The 13,393-nt window shown below is 46.3% G+C and overlaps 1 protein-coding gene across 3 annotated transcripts in view; it reads left to right on the top strand.

Moving 5' to 3' along the window:
- aifm3 (AIF family member 3) overlaps positions 1-13,393 on the top strand; it is a 212,488-nt gene that overhangs the window by 110,087 nt on the left and 89,008 nt on the right. For 2 of the 3 annotated variants that reach the window (XM_080208722.1, XM_080208721.1), the window contains exon 1: positions 1,416-1,569. The exons of the other annotated variant lie outside the window; for it this stretch is intronic. The gene's annotated coding sequence lies outside the window, so the exon portion shown is untranslated. Of the gene's footprint in view, positions 1-1,415; positions 1,570-13,393 lie in introns of those variants that run through there. 3 annotated transcript variants of the gene reach the window in all.

Here is a 13,393-nt window from a genome sequence, read left to right as displayed (position 1 = left end):
GATGCCCTGCTTGGCCTTGGCAGGGTGCCCATCATGGTAGCATCAGCAATTTATCCCTAAGTGGGCACCTAATTGACAATTGGACTACATTAAAATTCTTAGAACCAAGAGTCGCCAGAACCTCCTCTTTAACTGCAATCTGATGACAAATCAGGTTGACACCATGATTGACAGCTGTCAAAGATTAATCCAACGCTTTCCCTTGACTGGTATTGCCCTTTGGGTGGCATGGTGGCACAATGGTTAGCACTGCTGCCTCACAGCGCCAGGGATCCGGGTTCAATTCCAGTCTTGGGTGACTGAGTGGAGTTTGCATGTTCTCCCCGTGTCTGCATGGGTTTCCTCCAGGTACTCCAATTTCATCCCACAATCCATAGATGTGTGGGTTCGTTGGATTGGCCATACTAAATTCTCACTTAGTGTCCAAGATTAGGGGGATTAGCCATGGGAAATGTGTGGGGTTACGGGGATAGGACAAGGGGAGAGGGCCTGGGTAAGATACTCTGTCAGAGAGTTGTTGCAGACTTGATGGGCCAAATGGCATCCTTCTGCACAGCAGGGATTTGGTCAAGTGTTCTCTGAAATGGAGAGCAGTTAGGGATGGGCACCAAATTCTGGCTCAGCCAGCGACACCCACAACCCATAAGAAGGATAATATTTGGTTACTAAATGTTTCACACTGCAGTATGCTTCCCAAACCAGCGATGCCACCCTCGACATGAAATGAAGGGGGGGCAGTGGGGGTATGGTGGCACTGCTGCCTCACAGCTCCAAGGACAGGTTCAATTCCCGACTTGGGTCACTGTGCGGAGTTTGCACATTCTCCCCATGTCTGCATGGGTATCCTTCAGGTTCTACAATCCAAAGATGTGTGGGTTTAGGTGCATTTGGGCCATGCTAAATTACCCCTTAGTGCCCCGGGATGCGCAGGTTAGTGGGGTAAATACGTGGCCTTACAGGGATGGGGCCCCTGGGTGGGATTGTTACGGTGCAGACTCGATGGGCCGAACGGCCTCCTTCTGCACTGTAGGGATTCTATGATTCTATCCTACCACTGTGGAGATAAGGGAGCTTCCCAGATGGAGAGGCTGTCTCTTGGTAACTGGGTGCCTCAGGCTGGAAGCGAGACAGTCTGCGGTCAGCCTTGCCCTGGGGACAGTGATCAGCTGTCAGGGAGCTTGGGAGGGGCAGGGGAAGGGAGGGAGAGAGAGGAGGGCTGCTTCTCAATTCTTGCTGCGTTAGCATCCTGCTGCTTCATCAATGCTGCATGCTGCTGGCGGGGGGGTGGGTTTGGCTGGGCTCCCGTGCTGCATTCCACTCACTGCTCGCCTCTGCAGCCGAGACTTCAGCCTCATGTGATCATAATTCAGGAAATTCCTTGGCAAAAACATATTTACTACCAGGCTGCCCACAAGCAGAGGGAAGACGGAGAGTTCTTGTGTGTGTGTGTGTGTGTTTTGATAGCACAGATAAAGGAATTCTGCACCTTGGAACCATTTCAGGAAAAAAAAAGACCCACTGAGGAAGTAATTCCAAGCAGCAATTCTAGCATCAGTAGCTTCATTACAGGTGAGTGTTACTGCGCCTGTATCCCTAGAAATATCAACACACAGACAGTCCCTCCAAACTGGCTTTTTCCAAATTTACCTTGCTGCTCTTTATGCATGTGGGGCCAGCAAGGAGAGAGGGCTTGAATTGCAGCAATATTTGCAACCTGGGAAACTGTGCATGTTGCCCTGACTGCATGCGGATGCTAGCGGTCTGACTGTGAGCTCTCGGTTCTGTGTGGAAGGTGCTGCGGGTCTGTGTCCGCATACAGCACAGTGTCAGCCTGCCTTTTAAATGGGGACGCGGCTGTCCAGTGAGCGGAGGTTTGATATGACTCTTGTTTAGCACTCCATCCTGAGTTGCTGCTGAATTGGATGCTGTGTGCAAAATTTCATGATCTGGACCCATTTTCAGCTGTATTTTTAGATCCCTCTTGTTCCAGTTTTGGGTTGCACGGAGCAGGTTTGTGCTTTTTAACGCTTTGGTGGCACGAAACTTTTTTTGCGGGGGGGATTCAGGCTAACGAGATAGCTCGCATGAGTTGGTCAAGAGTAGGTGGTCGTGGGTTACACATGAGGGCAGTGTGTAGCCAGCAGTTTTGTAATGACCAGCTCGCTTGTTTGTTCGGTCAGTGTTGAGTTGGGGATGAATGTTGGCCGGGACCACAGGGGACAGGCCACTCTTTTTTGGGATATCATATCCAGCTGAGGGGGTCCTCGAATTAAAATACTGTGCTAAAGAATTGATGACTAGAGAGCTCGGGAGGATGCCGCAGGGGGGTAGTTGGTAATTAATTACTTAAAACATAACCTACAACCAGCAGTGAAGAAATAAGCACATTACACAGAAGATAGCCAGTATGAATTGTGCTGTTATATATATTAAGTTGATCTTTCCCTTGATCTTTATTTGTGACTGTAACATTATATTCTGCACCCTATCCTTTTCCACTTCCCCTACGTACTCAATGAACAGTACGTTTTGCCTGCAAGAAACAATACTTTTCACTGTACCCCAGTATGTGTGATAAGGATAAATCAAATCAAATCAGTTGAAGCTTGAGATTAATAATCATTGGCAGGGAGTTATGGGGCATAGGGCAGGGAACAGTAATAAACACTTGGCAATGAGTTTCGGACAGATCATAATAAACACCAAACAATTCACTGCATGGAGGGCAATAGGACAGTGAGCTACATGAAGAAGCTGCTGTCACCTATACGGAGGACATGGCCCACCCTCCATTCCTCAAACAGCTGGGGGTAAAGTTAAGTGCCAGCAATAAACAGCTGGCAGTGAGTTACACAGAGGGTAATAAACAGCTGGCAGTGAGTTACACAGAGGGTAATAAACAGCTGGCAGTGAGTTACACAGAGGGTAATAAACAGCTGGCAGTGAGTTACGCAGAGGGTAATAAACAGCTGGCAGTGAGTTACGCAGAGGGTAATAAACAGCTGGCAGTGAGTTACGCAGAGGGTAATAAACAGCTGGCAGTGAGTTACGCAGAGGGTAATAAACAGCTGGCAGTGAGTTACACAGGGGGTAATAAACAGCTGGCAGTGAGTTACACAGGGTAATAAACAGCTGGCAGTGAGTTACACAGGGGATAATAAACAGCTGGCAGTGAGTTACACAGAGGGTAATAAACAGCTGGCAGTGAGTTACACAGAGGGTAATAAACAGCTGGCAGTGAGTTACACAGAGGGTAATAAACAGCTGGCAGTGAGTTACACAGAGGGTAATAAACAGCTGGCAGTGAGTTACACAGAGGGTAATAAACAGCTGGCAGTGAGCTACTGTGCAGGGGTGGCAATGGCCTAGTGGTATTATCGCTACAGTATTAATCCAGAAACTCAGCTAATGTTCTGGGGACCCAGGTTCGAATCCCACCACAGCAGATGTTGGAAGTTAAATTCAAGTTTAAAAAAATCTGGATTTAAGAATCTACTGATGACCATGAAACCATTGTTTAGTGTCAGGAAAAACCCATCTGGTTCACTAATGTCCTTCAGGGAAGGTAATCTGCCATCCTTATCTGGTCTGGCCTACATGTGAGTCCAGAGCCACAGCAATGTGGGTGACTCTCAATTGCCCTCTGAACAAGGGCAACTAGGGATGGGCAATAAATGCTGGCCAGCCAGTGATGGCCTTGTCCTATGAGTAAAAAAAAGACGGTAATAAACAGCTGGCAGTGAATTAGAGAGAGGGTTACAGATAGTTTGTCGTGAGTTACACATCGAGTAACGGATAGTTGGTTGACAGTTAGAATGCAGTAGCTCAGTGCTATTGGTGTTGGGTGATGAGTCTGAGAGTGTGATTTGTATTTTCCAGCAGAGGTGTGTTATTGGTCAACAGACATACCAAACTTCTTTAATGTGTTTGTGTTAAGCATCACAGAGGCAGCAGTGGCAGGATATTAGTGGAGGGAGTGCCACTATTGTAGATACTTTCTTAGTAACAGCTATTTGAAGCAACCAGCAAACAAGATGTCAAATAATTTTGATTTTGATTTGATTTTTTATTGTCTCATGTATTAGTATAAAGTATTGTTTCTTTAGCGCTATATAGAGAAAGCATATCGTTCATTGAGAAGGAAAGAGTAAATAATGTAGTGTTACAGTAACAGAGTGTGGAGAAAGATCAACAAGGTAGGTCCATTCAAAAGTCTGATGGCAGCAGGGAATAAGCTGCTCTTGAGTTGGTTGGTATGTGTCCTCAGACTTCTGTATTCTTTTCCCGATGGAAGAGAGAATGTCGGGGATGCACGGGGGTCCTTAATTATGCTGGCTGCTTTGCCGAGGCAGCGGGAAGTGTAGACAGGATCAATGGGTGGGAAGCTGGTTTGCATGATGGATTGGGCTTAAATTTTTTTCTTTCATCCAACAAAATGAGTTACCACAAAATTCTAGTTTAGGAAACTACCTTTCATTCCATTTGGATTGTTTGATTTGAACATACGTCCCATAGTAAAACTAACAATATGAGCCACTGTGATAGCTTCCTCATTTATAACCTACATCATTGAGCTCAATATAACACAACCTGCTACAGCCCTGCATTTTGTATCAATCTGTCTCTGTAAAATTAGTCACCAGAAACATGCTAAAGTTATTGTTTGTGATGTTAGTCTTTATTTCACTCAGACTCAGAGTCACCTAGCCGGTTTTAAACCAGAAAGAGATGAAGTTGTCGAATCACTAAATATTTCCAATTTAGGATAAGCTTCACAAAGATTAAACAGCTCCCTCTGATGGCTTAGTGAGTACATACTTAAAGGGACATAAACACTGAACCACACAGACTGGTATGTGTTGAGTTAGCCAATGGGAAGGGTTAGCATATAGCACCTTCCTTGCTCAGTGTCCTTACTGAGCTGTGTGAGTGTGTGTCCATGTAGCAGTCTGCAAGGTATCATGTAGACCTGGTTCTGTGTCTGCAAAGCACAGAAAATAATGTAAAGGAATTGAAAAAACAGGCTCCACACAACAACTGGAATATTGTTCACGATCCCAGCATGTTCAAGAAACACCTCACAGCAAATGAGATATTTTTCAAGTCTTGCAATCTTGGTGTTCCAATTCTTCCAACAGCCTCACCCTTCACTGCCTCTAACCTCCTCCAGACCTACAATCCTCTCTGTGGTTCCTCCAATTTCAGCGTCTTACAGATCCCTGACTTCCGTCACCCTAATTTTGGCAACCATTCTTTCAAATGTCCGGTGACACAGTAGTTAGCACTGCTGCCTCACAGTGCTGGGGACCCAGGTTTGATCCTCGGCTTGGGTCACTGTCTGTGTGGAGTTTGCACGTTCTCCCCATGTCTGCATGGGTTTCCTGCAGGTGCTCCGGTTTCCTCTCTCAGTCTGAAAGACATGCTAGTTAGGTGCTTTGGCCATGCTAAATTCTCTCTCAGTGAACCGGAACAGGCACCGGAGTGTGGCGATAGGGGATTTTCACAGTAACTGCATTGCGGTGGTAAACTGAAACTTGGGCCCTAAGTTCTGGAATAGCCTTTCTAAACCTCTCTTCCTGTCTGATCATCTTTTAAAAGCTTCCTAAAGCCTATCTCTTTGATCAATTGGCTTTAGATTATCTGTCCTCCCCCCTCTCTCCCCCCACAGTGGCTCTGCGTCCAATGCCTGTTTGATGACATTTCTGTGCGGCCTCATGGGAGGTTTAATGCATCAAAGATTAGACAAATGGAAGCTGTAGCCAGTGTTGCGATATTGATACATATTATCTCAGTATGGGATAGCGATGATGTCTCATCATATATTCATATTGTATAAGTAACACAAGATCCTTGAATTTATTAATCAAGTCGATTTCTCATGATGCTGTTGGGCTGTAAAATTATCTGTCTGCAGGCAGGAATATGGAGTTGAGGTGACTGTAATAAGTCTTCGGAGGCAGAAGCCCCTTCACCAAAATCCCTTTAGTTACAAACTCTAACAGCAGCACACAGAGTGCTATCAGTTAGAGAGTCAGAGGAACTGTCACTCCCGGTTAAGTACAAGGCAAAGACTCCCCGATTGACCCATCAATTGGATCCTTAATCAGGGAGTTCATACTTCAATCGGCCAACTTCAATGGCCTGATTGTAGTTATTCCAGTTACAATCAGACCAGCCAAGATCCCATTGAATGGCGGAGCAGGCTCGAAGGGCTGAGTGGCCTGCTCCTGGCTGGCCTTGCTGTTCAGAGGCCGTTCTGCGGTCTGGACTGCTGTTGTGATCTGAAGTTTCTAGGGTGGTCTTGGTTTAGCTTCTCAGTGTCAGAGGCAGCTCATTCCTGTTTTCTTGTTGTCACAGTTCCAGCCGTGGTCCTAGCCTTTCTACTGACTTTCTTTGTATTTGATCCATAACGCTCGAGTGATTATCTCCTGCGGGGAAGTCAGTTAAATGTATTTGAGGCAATTACTTTGTATTTTTACAATGTGTGACACAAAAAAAAGAGTGACCCAGAATTGGGCTGTATTGGGTCAATATTTTGGCTTGGTTCTCCGCCCCTCCGAAACCAGGATTGCAAGCTGATAGGTGCTAAAAATGGTATTTCCTCATCTCTCTCTGCTGCCCCGGGACTTGCTTACAGAGGGGAGATGAGGAGGGGGTAGGGGACACTGCAGGGCCAATCTCCCTCATATGCTAGTGGATAGCTGACCTAACATGTTAAAGGTTCCTTATAAGATCAATTCATAGAGCCCAGTTTTATTTTCTTTCATGGGAATGTGGGTGTCGCTGGCAAGGCAAATGGATTTATTGTCCATTCCTAATTGCCCTTGAACTCAGTAGATCGGAGGGCAGTTATGAGTCAACCACATTGCTGTGGTTCTGGAGTCACAAGTAAGCCAGACCAGGTAAGGACGGCAGATTTCCTTCCCTAAAGAACATTAGGTTTTATGACAATCGTTTATTCATGATTATTCATTTATGCCCACCCTCTGACCATTAAGACTGGAATTTTACTGGCACGCTCACCCGAGGCTCATAAGATCGCTCCCGAGGCCAACGGGGAATGCCGTTCTGCGAGTCTCGGAGTGGGTTTGCCAGTAAAATCAGTGCCTAAGTATCAACATCATTTACTGAGACTGGCTTAATATTCCAGATTTATTAACTGAACTTAAATTCCATCAGGTGCTGTGGTGGGATCCCATCCGGCTGGCCTTCAGGTTACTCCTGCAGGTGGCAGGGGCCAGTTCATCTTTTAATTTAATTTTTTTATATTGGAGAGGAAGGGTGCCCCCATTTCTCCCTCACTTATATTCATTGCAACGGGCTGCTTTCACGCTGGAAAGCCTTTGATTGGGGCTCCAACTCCCAGAGCCTGCCAGCCATCTTTCACTGGCTGGGAGTGAGCCCACCCTCTGGCCATGAAGTGTCTCCCTGGGGGAAAATCACAACCAGTGACTGTTTCCCACACAGAGCGGCCATCTGACCCACATTTCACTCTGACTAGTCAGGTTCAGTAACCCACAGGGAAAGTCCTGCCCATTCCCGGCATACAGTGAGTCACAGAGACACAGAGACATGTAAATCTTCATCATAAATATTTGGAGAGAGGTTTGCGAGAAGCTTTGCCAATGACAGAGGAACAAGTGTTTTTGGATTGGTTCGGTGCAGAATGATATTAAATAACATTGTCACCTATATAAATCTCCAAGGACAATAACGTGAAATAACTTACCAATAAGAGAAAATTGACTTGTACCTCTTCGTTCCAGTGGTGTAACCTGAAGAAGCATAGATGACATTGGGCTGGATTTTATGATTTTGGTGGTGTGGGGGGGGGGGGGGGGGGTGAGGGTGGAACAGGTAAGGGGTGGGTAGCCCATAGCCCACTCTCTTTCCCTCCCACTTCTCCCCACAATATAAGGGTAAGGTCCCCACTTAGGTTTATTGAGGCCCTTACGGGGACAGTGACTGTCATAGAATCCCCTAGTGTAGAAGGAGACCATTCAGCCCATTGAGTCTGCATCGACCACAATCCCACCCAGGCCCTAGTCCCATAACCCCATGCATTTACCCTAGCTAGTCCCTCTGACATTAAGGGGCAATTTAATAAGGCCAATTCACCTAACCCGCACGTCTTTGGACTGTGGGAGGAAACCGGAGCACCCGGAGGAAACCCACGCAGACACGGGGAGAATGTGCAGACTGCACACAGACAGTGACCCGAGCCGGGAATTGAACTCAGGTTCCTGGCACTGTGAGTGCTAACCACTGTGCCACTGTACTGCCCTATGGAGAATTGACAGCTACCCGTCAGGGAATTAAACCTCAGTCTCCCTCCTCTAACCACTGTATTAATGGGGAACTGCTTGAACTGGCCATATAAGACCCTCAATCTACCTTCACTGCCATTATACAGCTGGCAGTGGAAGATGGGTGAGAACGTGAAGGCTTTTTGTTACAGAAGTTGGTGAAAAGGCAGAGAGGAAGGGGGTTAAATCCTGTACGGGGGGGGGGGGTGTGCGCCTCCCTCAAAGATCATTCCCTTTTCCGCATCCCTGTCCGTCCTCCAAAAGCTGCCTCCTGCAATCCCCTCTCCCCCTTCCTCAGGACACCGATAGCTCCATGTTCACAAAGACCCCGCCCACTAATCTCCCCTGGCACTGCTGGGACTGCAGTCGCTGCCAGCCAGTTAGATTGGCGGATGTTTGGCCCTCACTTTACTGAAGGCCGCCTTCAGCCTATTATCGCTCTGGGGCATCGGCTGGTTTTCGATTGACTTTCTATTTGGGTGGGTGGGATAGGGGTTTGCAGTATGCACCCCAGCACCTGCCCCACCCTGAAAGATCCAAAGATGTCCAGGTTAGGTGGATTAACCATGCTAAATTGCCCCTCAGTGTCCCAAGGTATGTAGCTTAAGGGGATTACTGGGATTTTACAGAGTTGAGGAGGACCTTCTTCACTCAAAGGGTGGTGAATCTCTGGAATTCTCTGCCCATTGAAGTGGTGGAGGCTACCTCGCTAAATATATTTAAGTCACGGGTAGATAGGTTTCTGATAGACAAGGGAATTAAGGGTTATGGGGAGCAGGCAGGAAAGTGGAACTGATCCACTTCAGGTCAGCCATGATCTTATTGAATGGCGGGGCAGGCTCGAAGGGCTAGATGGCCTACTCCTGCTCCTATTTCTTATGTTCTTATAAATACGTGGGATTAAATAAGGCCTGGGTAAGATGCTCAGAGGGTTTGTGCAGACTCAATGGGCTGAATAGCCTCCTGTAGGGATTCTATGATTCATTCTCTGTTTCCAGTGACATTTTCCAAAGATCTCAACTTTGTCAGACAGTTTTCTCACTGCTGTTATTCTGAACATGGAACTATTTCATTACTGTTAGATTTTATCTCTGTCATTGTGATTCTGTTTATTTTGATTGTAATCTTATTTTAAGTTTGCTGACACGAGGCAAGGATGCGTCCAGATCATCCGAGCATCATTCCTTCAGTTAGCCAGTGATGGAGCTCGCTACCACATATAATAGCTGAGGTGAACAGTACAGATGGATTTAAGGGACAGCTGGATAAGTATATATGGGAGGGAAAGGAAGAGGTGGACATACTGACAGGGTTAAATGAAGACTATGAGCAGGGCCTGTGATGCAAACATCACGTGGACCTTTTCAAATGAATGGTCTTTTCTGTGCTGCAGATTTTAAATAAAAACGTTTGCTTAAATAATTTTTTTATTCATTCATGGCCAGCATTAATTGTCCATCCCGAGTTGCCTGGGGGCAGTTGAGACTCAGCTACATTGCCGTGGATCTAGAGTCACATGTAGGCCAGACAGGGTAAGGACGGCAGATTTCCTTCCCTAAAGGACATCAGTGAATCAGATGGATCCTTCTGACAATCGACAATGGTTTCACGGTCATCAGTAGATTCATAATTCCAGATAGTTTTTATTAAATTCAAATTCCACCTTCTGCCATGGTGGGATTTGAACCCAAACATTAGCTCTGGATTAATAGCCTAGCAATGATACAACTAGACCATCGCCTCCCATTCCTCTCGGTAATTCTGCCTGCTTCTCCCTGAAGTATGGCAGACAAATGTGAGGCTGAGAACCTGAAAACCAATCTTTCTCTTTTTGACAAAGGTTATGTGCTAATCATTCCTTCCATCCTCACCGCAAAGTTTTTAAAGAAGTTTTAAAGTTTATTTATTAGTGTCACTTTCCTGCTTTATTCCCGTAACCCTTGATTTCCTTACTGATCAACAATCTGTCTATCATGGCCTTGAATGTACTCCACTACCCAGCCCCTACACCCTCTGTGGCAAGGAATTCCATAGATTCATTACCCGCTGAGCAAAAAAATTCCTCCTTATCCCTGTCTTGAACGGGTGACCCCTTACTCTGAGATTAAGAGTAAGGAAGTTGTCCTGGAGGGAATTGGCTACTTGTTCCTTCTTCTTATCAAGCATATCTCTTGCAGCACGGTGGCACAGTGGTTAGCACAGCTGCCTTGCAGTGCCAGAGACCACAGTTCGATTCCCAGCTCGGGTCACTGTCTATGTGGAGTCTGCACATTCTCCCCATGTCTGCATGGGTTTCCTCCAGGTACTCAAGTTTCCTCCCACAGTCCGAAAGTGCTGGTTTGGTGCATCAGCCATGCTAAATTCTCCCTCAGCGTACCCGAACAGGTGCTGGATTGTGGCGACTTGGGTATTTTCACAGAAACTTCATTGCAGTGTTAATGTAAGCCTACTTATGACACTAATAAACCTTTAAAATTTTAAATTTTAAAACAGTAAACAAAAAAGTGGTGTTCATCATGGAAGAACCAATTGAAGGAACTGTTAGTGAGCCGGACGTTTCCTTAATCTTGTTTGCCGTGAAGAAATGAAACGTCACGGTATCTGGTGTCTATATCGACGCAGAGCTGCACCTTTACCACAGTTATTGATTGGACAGTGTTTTCTATCTCAGTATTCTGGGATCACACACACAGGGTAATCCATCCTGGAGCCAGGGACATTATTTTCCGTGGGAATTCTCTCCTGCACCACCAGCAATGTCTGCTTCCCTGGGTTTCCTGCTAAATCTTCCAGCCAGAGCTCAGAGAATTCCTGGCAGGAACTCAATCCCAGGACATTATCACCCGTTCTATTCGACATATTATCGCAGCACAACCTTTCCCGCATTGATGCATTCAGGCATTTTGCTTCTACTTATATAATGTACACCAGGAATTTTACCCCACATATTTATAACTAATGTTCATACGTATATATTTAGTGTTGGGTCTGTATTTGATTTTGTTCAGATGGGTTGGTTCCACAGTTATCTGATGACTGTTGTTTCCTGATGCAAACTGTTTTCTGTGGCAGGCGTCTCCTTCACGCTCACCACCGCCCAGTATTGTTTCTTGTAATCGATAGCCCCTGCCCCTGTGTGGCCCTGACCACCCGGTCACTCGACAAGTGCGAACATGCGAAATGACAGGCGGCTTGCGTTGCACTAAGTAATGATGCTCCTGGGAAGAATTAGGGGCGCAGTCAGCAGTGAGCGCTCCGCCTGCGCTCACATTAGCTCGATGGGTTTTCAAGCCTCATAATGAATGTGACGGTTGACCCGCACGCCCGGATTGCAAGCCATATATTGAAGCACAGAAACTAGAAGCAGGAGGAGGCCATTCGGCCCTTCGAGTCTGCTCTGCCATCCATGGCTGATCATCGAATTCAACATCCTGATCCCCCCCTTTCAAACAGTACAAAGAGCAGTACATGAACAGGCCCTTTGGCCCCCCCCCCAAGTCTGCACCGATCATGCTTTCCTACCTAAACCAACTGCCTGTATCCCTCTATTCTCCATCTGTTCATGTGTCTATCCAGATAAGTCGTAAATGTCACTAATGTATCTGCCTCAACCACCTCACTTGGCAGTGCATTCCAGGCCCCCACCAGCCTCTGTGTAAAAAATGTCCCCCGCACATCTCTGCTGAACCTTTCCCCCTCCCCCCTACCCTTACCTTGAACTTGTGCCCCCTGTAATTGTCATCTCTGCCCTGGGAAAAAGTTTCTAACTGTTCACCCTATCCATGCCCCTCATTGTTTTATAAGCTTCTATCAGGTCTCCACTCAACCTTCATCTTTCCAGGGAGAACAATCCCAGTTTATTCAATCTCTCCTCATAGCTAATACCCTCCATACCAGGCAACATCCTGGTGAACCTTTTCTGTACTCTCTCTAAAACCTCCACGTCCTTCCCCCCAATATCCCTTGATCCCCAAGAGCTATATCTAATTTCTTCTTGAAATCACGCAATGTTTTGGCCTCAACTACATTCTGTGGTAATGAATTCCACACATTCACCAACCTTTGGGTGAAGGAATTCCTCTTCACCTCAGTCAAAGAACAAAGAAAATTCCAGCACAGGAACTTCGGCCTTCCAAACCTTCACCGACCATGCTGTCCGACCTAACTAAAACCCCCTACCCTTCTGGAGACCATATCCCTCTATTCCCATCCTATTCATATATTTGTCAAGACGCCTCTTAAAAGTCACTACAGTATACGCTTCCATTACCTCCCCTGGCAACGAGTTCCAGGCACCCACCACCCTGTGTGTAAAAAGATTTGCCTCATACATCTCCTTCAAATCTTGCCCCTCACACCTTAAACCTGTGCCCCCTAGTAATTGACTCTTCCACCCTGGGAAAAAGCTTCTGACTATCCACTCTATCCAAACCTCTCATAATCTTGTAGATTTCTATCAGGTTGCCCCTGAACCTCCGTTGCTCCAGTGAGAGCAAACCAAGTTTCTCCAACCTCTCCTCATAGCAAATGCCCTCTGTACCAGGCAACATCCTGGTAAATCTTTTCTGTACCCTCTCCAAAGCCTCCACCCCTTTTGATAGTGTGGCGACCAGAATTGAACACAATGTTCCAAGTGCAGCCTCACTAAGGTTCTACAAAGCTGCAACATGACTTGCCAATTTTTAAACTCAATACCCCAGCCGATGAAGGCAAGCATGCCGTATGCCTTCTTGACTACCTTCTCCATCTGCATTGCTACTTTCAATGATCAGTGCAACTACACACCCAGATCCCTTTGCCTATCAATGCTCTTAAGGGTTCTGCCATTTACTGTATATTTCTTATCTGTATTAGACCTTCCAAATTGCATTATCTGACATTTGTCCAGATTAAACTCCATCTGCCATCTCTCTGCCCAAGTCTCCAACTGATCTATGTCCTGCTGTATCCTCTGATGGTCCTCATTGTTATCTGCAAATCCACCAACCTTTGTGTTGTCTGCAAACTTACTAATCAACCCAGTTACATTTTCCTCTAAATCATTTATATATATTACAAACAGCAAAGGTCCCAGCACTGATCCCTGA

Source organism: Carcharhinus amblyrhynchos, chromosome 20 (assembly GCF_965287045.1).
Source record: "Carcharhinus amblyrhynchos chromosome 20, sCarAmb.v2.hapA, whole genome shotgun sequence".
Taxonomy (NCBI): Eukaryota; Metazoa; Chordata; class Chondrichthyes; order Carcharhiniformes; family Carcharhinidae; genus Carcharhinus; species Carcharhinus amblyrhynchos.
The sequence above is the reverse complement of the archived record's forward strand: the minus strand, read 5'-3'. Positions and strand labels throughout refer to the sequence as shown.